The sequence below is a fragment of the Arachis ipaensis genome, chromosome B3 (genome assembly GCF_059453495.1).
Source record: "Arachis ipaensis isolate K30076 ecotype BB chromosome B3, ASM5945349v1, whole genome shotgun sequence".
Lineage (NCBI taxonomy): Eukaryota > Viridiplantae > Streptophyta > Magnoliopsida > Fabales > Fabaceae > Arachis > Arachis ipaensis.
This window is the reverse complement of record NC_142438.1, coordinates 16,984,272-16,991,909: the sequence shown is the minus strand read 5'-3', so window position 1 is coordinate 16,991,909 and position 7,638 is coordinate 16,984,272.

The window sequence follows — 7,638 nt, the reverse complement described above, 5'->3', positions numbered from 1 at the left end:
TTCGCTCGTTTCGCACATGTGGTGTTTTTTATCGTTTCGCACGTGTGTGTGTGTATGTATTTTTTTATTTTTTTTTGTGTTTTTCGCTGGTTTCGCATGTGTGCGAGTTTTTCACTTGTTTCACACGTGTGTGTTTTTCGCCCGTTTTGCACGCGTATGTGGGTGTTTGAGTTTTTTGCTCCTTTCGCACGTGTGCGTGTTTTCACTCGTTTTGCACGCGTGTGTGATTTTTTTCCGTTTTTCCCTCGTTTTGCACGCGCGTTTTTTTGCTCGTTTCGCACATGCGTGTATTTTTCGCTCGTTTTGCACGCGTGTGTTTTTCGGTCGTTTCGCACGTGTGGCTTTTTTTTGTTTTTCGCTCATTTCGCACGTGGATTTGTGTGTTTTTTGTTTTGTGTTTTTCGCTCGTTTCACACGTCTGCATGTTTTTTTTTTGTGTTTTTCTCACGTATGTGCTTTTCGCTCGTTTCGCACGTGTATGTGTGTTTTTCTGTGTTTTCGCTCTTTCCGAACGTGCGCGTGTTTTTCGCTCGTTTCGCACGTGTGAGTGTTTTTCCCTCGTTTCGCACGTGTGTTTTTATTTTTTTTTTATGTTTTTCGCTCGTTTCGCACGTGAGTTTTTTTGGTATTTTTCGCTCGTTTTGCACGTGTGCATGTTTTTCGCTCGTTTCGCACGTGTGTGCTTTTTATCGTTTCGCACGTGTGTGTGTTTTTTTATTTTGTGTTTTTCTCTGGTTTCGCACACATGCATATTTCTCGCTGGTTTCGTACGTGTGCGTGTTTTTCACTCGTTTCGCATGTGTGTGTGTTTGTTGTTTTGTGTTTTCCGCTCGTTTCGCATGTGTGTTATTTTTTTTTGTTTTTCCCTCGTTTCGCTCGTGTGTTTTTTTATTTTCTATTTTTCTGTATTTTTTGCTCATTTCGGACATATGCGTGTTTTTTGCTCATTTCGCGCGTATGTGTTTTTCGCTCGTTTCGCATGTGTGGGTGTTTTTTGCTCGCTTCGCACGCGTATGTGTGTTTTTTTTGTTTCTGCTTGTTTCGCACGTGCGTGTTTTTCGCTCGTTTCGCATGTGTGTGTTTTTTTTTGTATTTTTCGCTCGTTTCGCACGTGTTTTTTGTGTGTTTTTTGCTCGTTTCGCACATGTGTGTGTATTTCTTGTGTTTTAGCTCGTTTTGCACGTGTGTGTTTTTGGCTCGTTTCGCACGTGCGTGTTTTTCTTTGTGTTTTGCGCTATTTTCGCACGTGTGTGATTGTATTGTGTGTTTTTCGCTCGTTTCGCACGCGTGTATTTTTTTGTTTTCTTTTCTGGTTTCGCACGTGTGCGTGTTTTTCGCTTGTTTTGCACGTGAGGTTTTTTTGTGTTTTTCGTTAGTTTCGCACGTGTGTGTGTTTTTTTGTGTTTCTCGCTCGTTTCGCACGTGTGCGTTTTTTTCGCTCCTTTCGCACGTATGTGTGCATTTCGCTCATTTCGCACGTGTGTATTTTTTTGTGTTTTTGCTCGTCTTGCGCGTGTGTGTTTGGCTCGTTTCGCATGTGCGTGTGTTTTCTGTGCTTTTCGCTCTTTTCGCACGTGTTTCTATTTTTTTGCGCATTTTGCACGTGTGCGTGTTTTTCGCTCGTTTCGTACGTATGTGTTTTTTTCTCGTTTCGCACGTGTTACGGTTTTTTGCGCATTTCGTACGTGTGAGTATTTTTTGTTCGTTTCGCACGTGTGTATTTTTTCTCGTTTCGCACGTGTGCGTGTATTTTTTTTTTGTATTTTTCGCTCATTTCGCACGTGTAAAACAAGCGAAAAACACAAAAAATGAAATAAAAAAACAAACACACAAGTGTGAAACGAGCGAAAAATACGCACACTGGCGAAATGTGTGGAAAACACAAAAAAACACACACGTGCGAAACGAGAAAAAAGTACACGTGTGAAACTAACAAAAAACAAAAAAAAACACACACGCGTGCGAAACAAGCGAAAAAACAAAAAAAATCCTCAGACACATGCGAAACGAGCAAAAATACACATACGTGGGAAAAGACCGAAAAAACCCACACGTGCGAAATCAGCGAAAAACACGCATAAGTGCGAAATGAGCGAAAAAACACAGAAACCCACGTGCGAAAAGAGCGAAGAACACAAAAAAGCACACACACACACGTGTGAAACAAGCGAAAAACACAAAAAAAAAACCACGCACACGTGCGAAACGAGCGAAAAACACACGTGCGAAACGAGCGAAAAACACGCACACGTGCGAAACTAGTGGAAAAAAGCACACATGCAAAACGATAAAAAACACCCACACGTGCGAAATGAGCGAAAAAAACACACGCATGCGAAATGAGCGAATAACACAAAAAATTAAAAATTAAAATAACACGTACGAAACGAGCGAAAAAAACACACACACATGCGAAACGAGCGAAAAACACAAAGAAAAACACACGCACTCGCACGTGTGAAACAAGCAAAAAACACAAAAAAATAAATAAAAAAACAAACACACAAGTGTGAAACGAGAGAAAAATTTGAACACGGGTGAAATGAGTGGAAAACACAAAAAAAAACGCGCACACACGTGCGAAATGAGCGTGTACGAGCGAAAAATACAAAAAAAACACATACACACACATGCGAAAAACACGCACATGTGTGTTTTTCGCTCATTTCGCACGTGTGTGTTTTTTCCGTTCTTCGCTCCTTTTGCACGTGTGCGTGTTTTTCGCTCGTTCCGCACGTATGTGTGTTTTTTGCTAGTTTTGCACGTGTTTGCGGTTTTATGTTGTGTTTTTCGTTCGTTTCGCACGTCTGTATGGGTGTCTATTTTTTGTATTTTTCGTTAGTTTCTCACGTGTGTATTTTTCGCTCGTTTCGCATGTGTGCATGTTTTTCGCTGGTTTCGCACGTGGGCGTGTTTTCCGCTCGTTTTGCACGTGTGCGTATTTTTCTTGTGTTCTTCGTGCGTTTCACATGTGTACGTGTGTTACGCTCGTTTCGCACGTGTGTCAGGTTTTTTTTGTGTTTTTCGCTCGTTTCGCATGTGCGTGTGTTTTTTTTTGTTTTTCGTTAGTTTCACACGTGTGTATTTTTCGCTCGTTTCGCACGTGTGTGTTTTTTGCTCGTTATGCACATGTGTGTGTATTTCTTGTGTTTTCGCTCGTTTTGCACGTGTGTGTTTTCGGCTCGTTTCGCACGTGTGTGAGTGTGTTTTTCTTTGTGTTTTGCGTTTTTTCGCATGTTTGTGATTGTTTTTTTGCGTTTTTCGCTCGTTTCCCACGTGTGTATTTTTTGTTTTCTTTTTTGGTTTCGCACTTGTGGGTGTTTTTCGCTTGTTTCGCACGTGTTTGAGGTTTTTTTGTGTTTTTCGTTAGTTTTACACGTGTGTGTTTTTCGCTCGTTTCGCACGTGTGTGTTTTTTTGTGTTTCTCGCTCGTTTCTCACATGTGCATTTTTTTCGCTCCTTTCGCACGTATGTGTGCATTTCGCTCGTTTCGCACGTGTGTATTTTTTTGTGTTTTTGCTCGTCTTGCGCGTGTGGTTGGCTCGTTTCGCAGGTGCGTGTGTGTTATGTGCTTTTCGCTCTTTTCGCACGTGTTTCTATTTTTTGCGCATTTCGCACGTGCGTGTTTTTCGCTCATTTCGTACGTATGTGTTTTTCTCTCGTTTCGCACGTGTTTCGATTTTTTGCGCATTTCACACGTGTGCGTATTTTTCACTCGTTTCGCACGTGTGTATTTTTCTCTCGTTTCGCACGTGTGCCTGTATTTTTTTTTGTATTTTTCGCTCTTTTCGCACGTGTAAAACAAGCGAAAAACACAAAAAAAGAAATAAAAAACAAACACACAAGTGTGAAACGAGCAAAAAATATGCACACTGGCGAAATGTGTGGAAAACACTAAAAAAAATGCACACACGTGCGAAACGAGCTTAAAACACAAAAAAATACACACGTGCGAAACGAGAAAAAAATACACGTGTGAAACTAACAAAAAACAAAAAAACACACACGCGTGCGAAACGAGCGAAAAAACAAAAAAATCCTCAGACACATGCGAAACGAGCAAAAATACACATACGTGGGAAAAGACCAAAAAAACCCACACGTGCGAAATCAGCGAAAAACACACATACGTGAGAAATGAGCGTAAAACACAAAAAAATTAAAAATTAAAAAACACAGAAATCCAAGTGCGAAACGAGCGAAGAACTCAAAAAAGCACACACACACACACGTGTGAAACAAGCGAAAAACACAAAAAGAAACCACGCACTCCCGTGCGAAACGAGCGAAAGCACGCACACGTACGAAACAAGCAAAAAACACGCACACGTGTGAAACGAGCGAAAAAGAAAAAAATGAAAAAACACACAGAGACACAGATGCGAGCGAAACGAGCGAAAAACACACGTGCGAAACTAGCGAAAAACACGCACACGTGCGAAACTAGTGGAAAAAAACACACACATGCAAAACGATAAAAAACACCCACACGTGCGAAATGAGCGAAAAAACACACGCATGCAAGTTGAGCGAATAACACACAAAAAATTAAAAATTAAAATAACACACGTACGAAACGAGCGAAAAACACAAAGAAAAACACACACACTCGCACGTGTGAAACAAGCGTAAAACACAAAAAAACAAATAAAAAAACAAACACACAAGTGTGAAACGAGCGAAAAATATGAACACGGGCGAAATGAGTGGAAAACACAAAAAAAACGCGCACACACGTGCGAAACGAGCGTGTACGAGCGAAAAATAAAAAAAAAACACATACACACACATGCAAAAAACACGCACGTGTCTTTTTCGCTCATTTCGCACGTGTGTTTTTTTCCGTTCTTCGATTCTTTTGCACGTGTGCGTGTTTTTCGCTCGTTCCGTACGTATGTGTGTTTTTTGCTAGTTTCCCACGTGTGTGCGGTTTTATGTTGTGTTTTTCGCTCGTTTCGCACATCTGTGTGGGTGTGTGTTTTTTGTGTTTTTCGTTACTTTCTCACGTGTGTGTTTTTCGCTCGTTTCGCATGTGTGCATATTTTCCGCTGGTTTCGCACGTGTGCGTGTTTTCCGCTCGTTTTGCACGTGTGCGTATTTTTCTTGTGTTCTTCGCGCATTTCACATGTGTACGTGTTTTACGCTCGTTTCGCACGTGTGTGAGGTTTTTTTGTGTTTTTCGCTCGTTTCGCACGTGTGTGTTTTTTGTGTTTTTTGCTCGTTTTGCACATGTGTGTGTATTTCTTGTGTTTTCGCTCGTTTTGCACGTGTGTGTTTTCGGCTCGTTTCGCACGTGTGTGAGTGTGTTTTTCTTTGTGTTTTGCGTTCTTTTCGCACGTGTGTGATTGTTTTTTTGCATTTTTCGCTCGTTTTCCACATGTGTATTTTTTTGTTTTCTTTTTTGGTTTCGCACTTGTGGGTGTTTTTCGCTTGTTTCGCACGTGTTTGAGGTTTTTTTGTGTTTTTCGTTAGTTTTACACGTGTGTGTTTTTCGCTCGTTTCGCACGTGTGTGTGTTTTTTTGTGTTTCTCGCTCGTTTCTCACATGTGCGTTTTTTCGCTCCTTTCGCACGTATGTGTGCATTTCGCTCGTTTTGCACGTGTGTATTTTTTTGTGTTTTTGCTCGTCTTGCGCGTGTGTGTTTGGCTCGTTTCGCAGGTGCGTGTGTTTTCTGTGCTTTTCGCTCTTTTCGCACATGTTTCTATTTTTTGCGCATTTCGCACGTGCGTGTTTTTCGCTCGTTTCGTACGTATGTGTTTTTCTCTCGTTTCGCACGTGTTTCGATTTTTTGCACATTTCACACGTGTGCGTATTTTTCGCTCGTTTTGCACGTGTGTATTTTTCTCTCGTTTCGCACGTGTGCGTGTATTTTTTTGTGTGTTTTTCGCTCTTTTCGCACGTGTAAAACAAGCGAAAAACACAAAAAAGAAATAAAAAAACAAACACACAAGTGTGAAACGAGCAAAAAATACGCACACTGGCGAAATGTGTGGAAAACAAAAAAAAGCACACACACGTGTGAAACGAGCTTAAAACACAAAAAAACACACGTGCGAAACGAGAAAAAAATACACATGTGTGAAACTAACAAAAAACAAAAAAACACACGCGCGTGCGATACGAGCGAAAAAATAAAAAAAATCCTCAGACACATGCTAAACGATCAAAAATACACATACGTTGGAAAAGACCGAAAAAACCCACACGTGCGAAATCAGTGAAAAACACCCATACGTGCGAAATGAGCGTAAAACACAAAAAAAAATTAAAAATTAAAAAACACAAAAACCCACGTGCGAAACGAGCGAAAAACACAAAAAAGCACACACACACACACACGTATGAAACAAGTGAAAAACACAAAAAAAACCACGCATTCCCGTGCGAAACGAGTGAAAGCACGCACACGTATGAAACGAGCGAAAAATACGCACACGTGCGAAACGAGCGAAAAAGGAAAAAAATGAAAAAACATACAGAGACACAGATGCGAGCGAAACGAGCGAAAAACACACACGTGCGAAACTAACGAAAAACACGCACACGTGCGAAACTAGTGGAAAAAACACACACATGCAAAACGATAAAAAACACCCACACGTGCGAAATGAGCGAAAAAACACACGCATGCAAGTTGAGCGAATAACACACAAAAAATTAAAAATTAAAATAACACACGTACGAAACGAGCGAAAAACACACACACACGTGCGAAACGAGCGAAAAACACAAAGAAAAACACACACACTCGCACGTGTGAAACAAGCGTAAAACACAAAAAAACAAATAAAAAAACAAACACACAAGTGTGAAACGAGCGAAAAATATGAACACGGGCGAAATGAGTGGAAAACACAAAAAAAACGCGCACACACGTGCGAAACGAGCGTGTACGAGCGAAAAATAAAAAAAAACACATACACACACATGCGAAAAACACGCACATGTGTCTTTTTCGCTCATTTCGCACGTGTGTTTTTTTCCGTTCTTCGCTTCTTTTGCACGTGTGCGTGTTTTTCGCTCGTTCCGTACGTATGTGTGTTTTTTGCTAGTTTCCCACGTGTGTGCGGTTTTATGTTGTGTTTTTCGCTCGTTTCGCACGTCTGTGTGGGTGTGTGTTTTTTGTGTTTTTCGTTACTTTTTCACGTGTGTGTTTTTCGCTCGTTTCGCATGTGTGCATATTTTCCGCTGGTTTCACAAGTGTGCGTGTTTTCCGCTCGTTTTGCACGTGTGCGTATTTTTCTTGTGTTCTTCGCGCATTTCACATGTGTACGTGTTTTACGCTCGTTTCACACGTGTGTGAGGTTTTTTGTGTTTTTCGCTCGTTTCGCACGTGTGTGTTTTTTGTGGTTTTTGCTCATTTCGCACATGTGTGTGTATTTCTTGTGTTTTCGCTCGTTTTGCAGGTGTGTGTTTTCGGCTCGTTTCGCACGTGTGTGAGTGTGTTTTTCTTTGTGTTTTGCGTTCTTTTCGCACGTGTGTGATTGTTTTTTTGCATTTTTCGCTCGTTTCCCACATGTGTATTTTTTTGTTTTCTTTTCTGGTTTCGCACTTGTAGGTGTTTTTCGCTTGTTTCGCACGTGTTTGAGGTTTTTTTGTGTTTTTCGTTAGTTTTACACGTGTGTGTTTCTCGCTCGT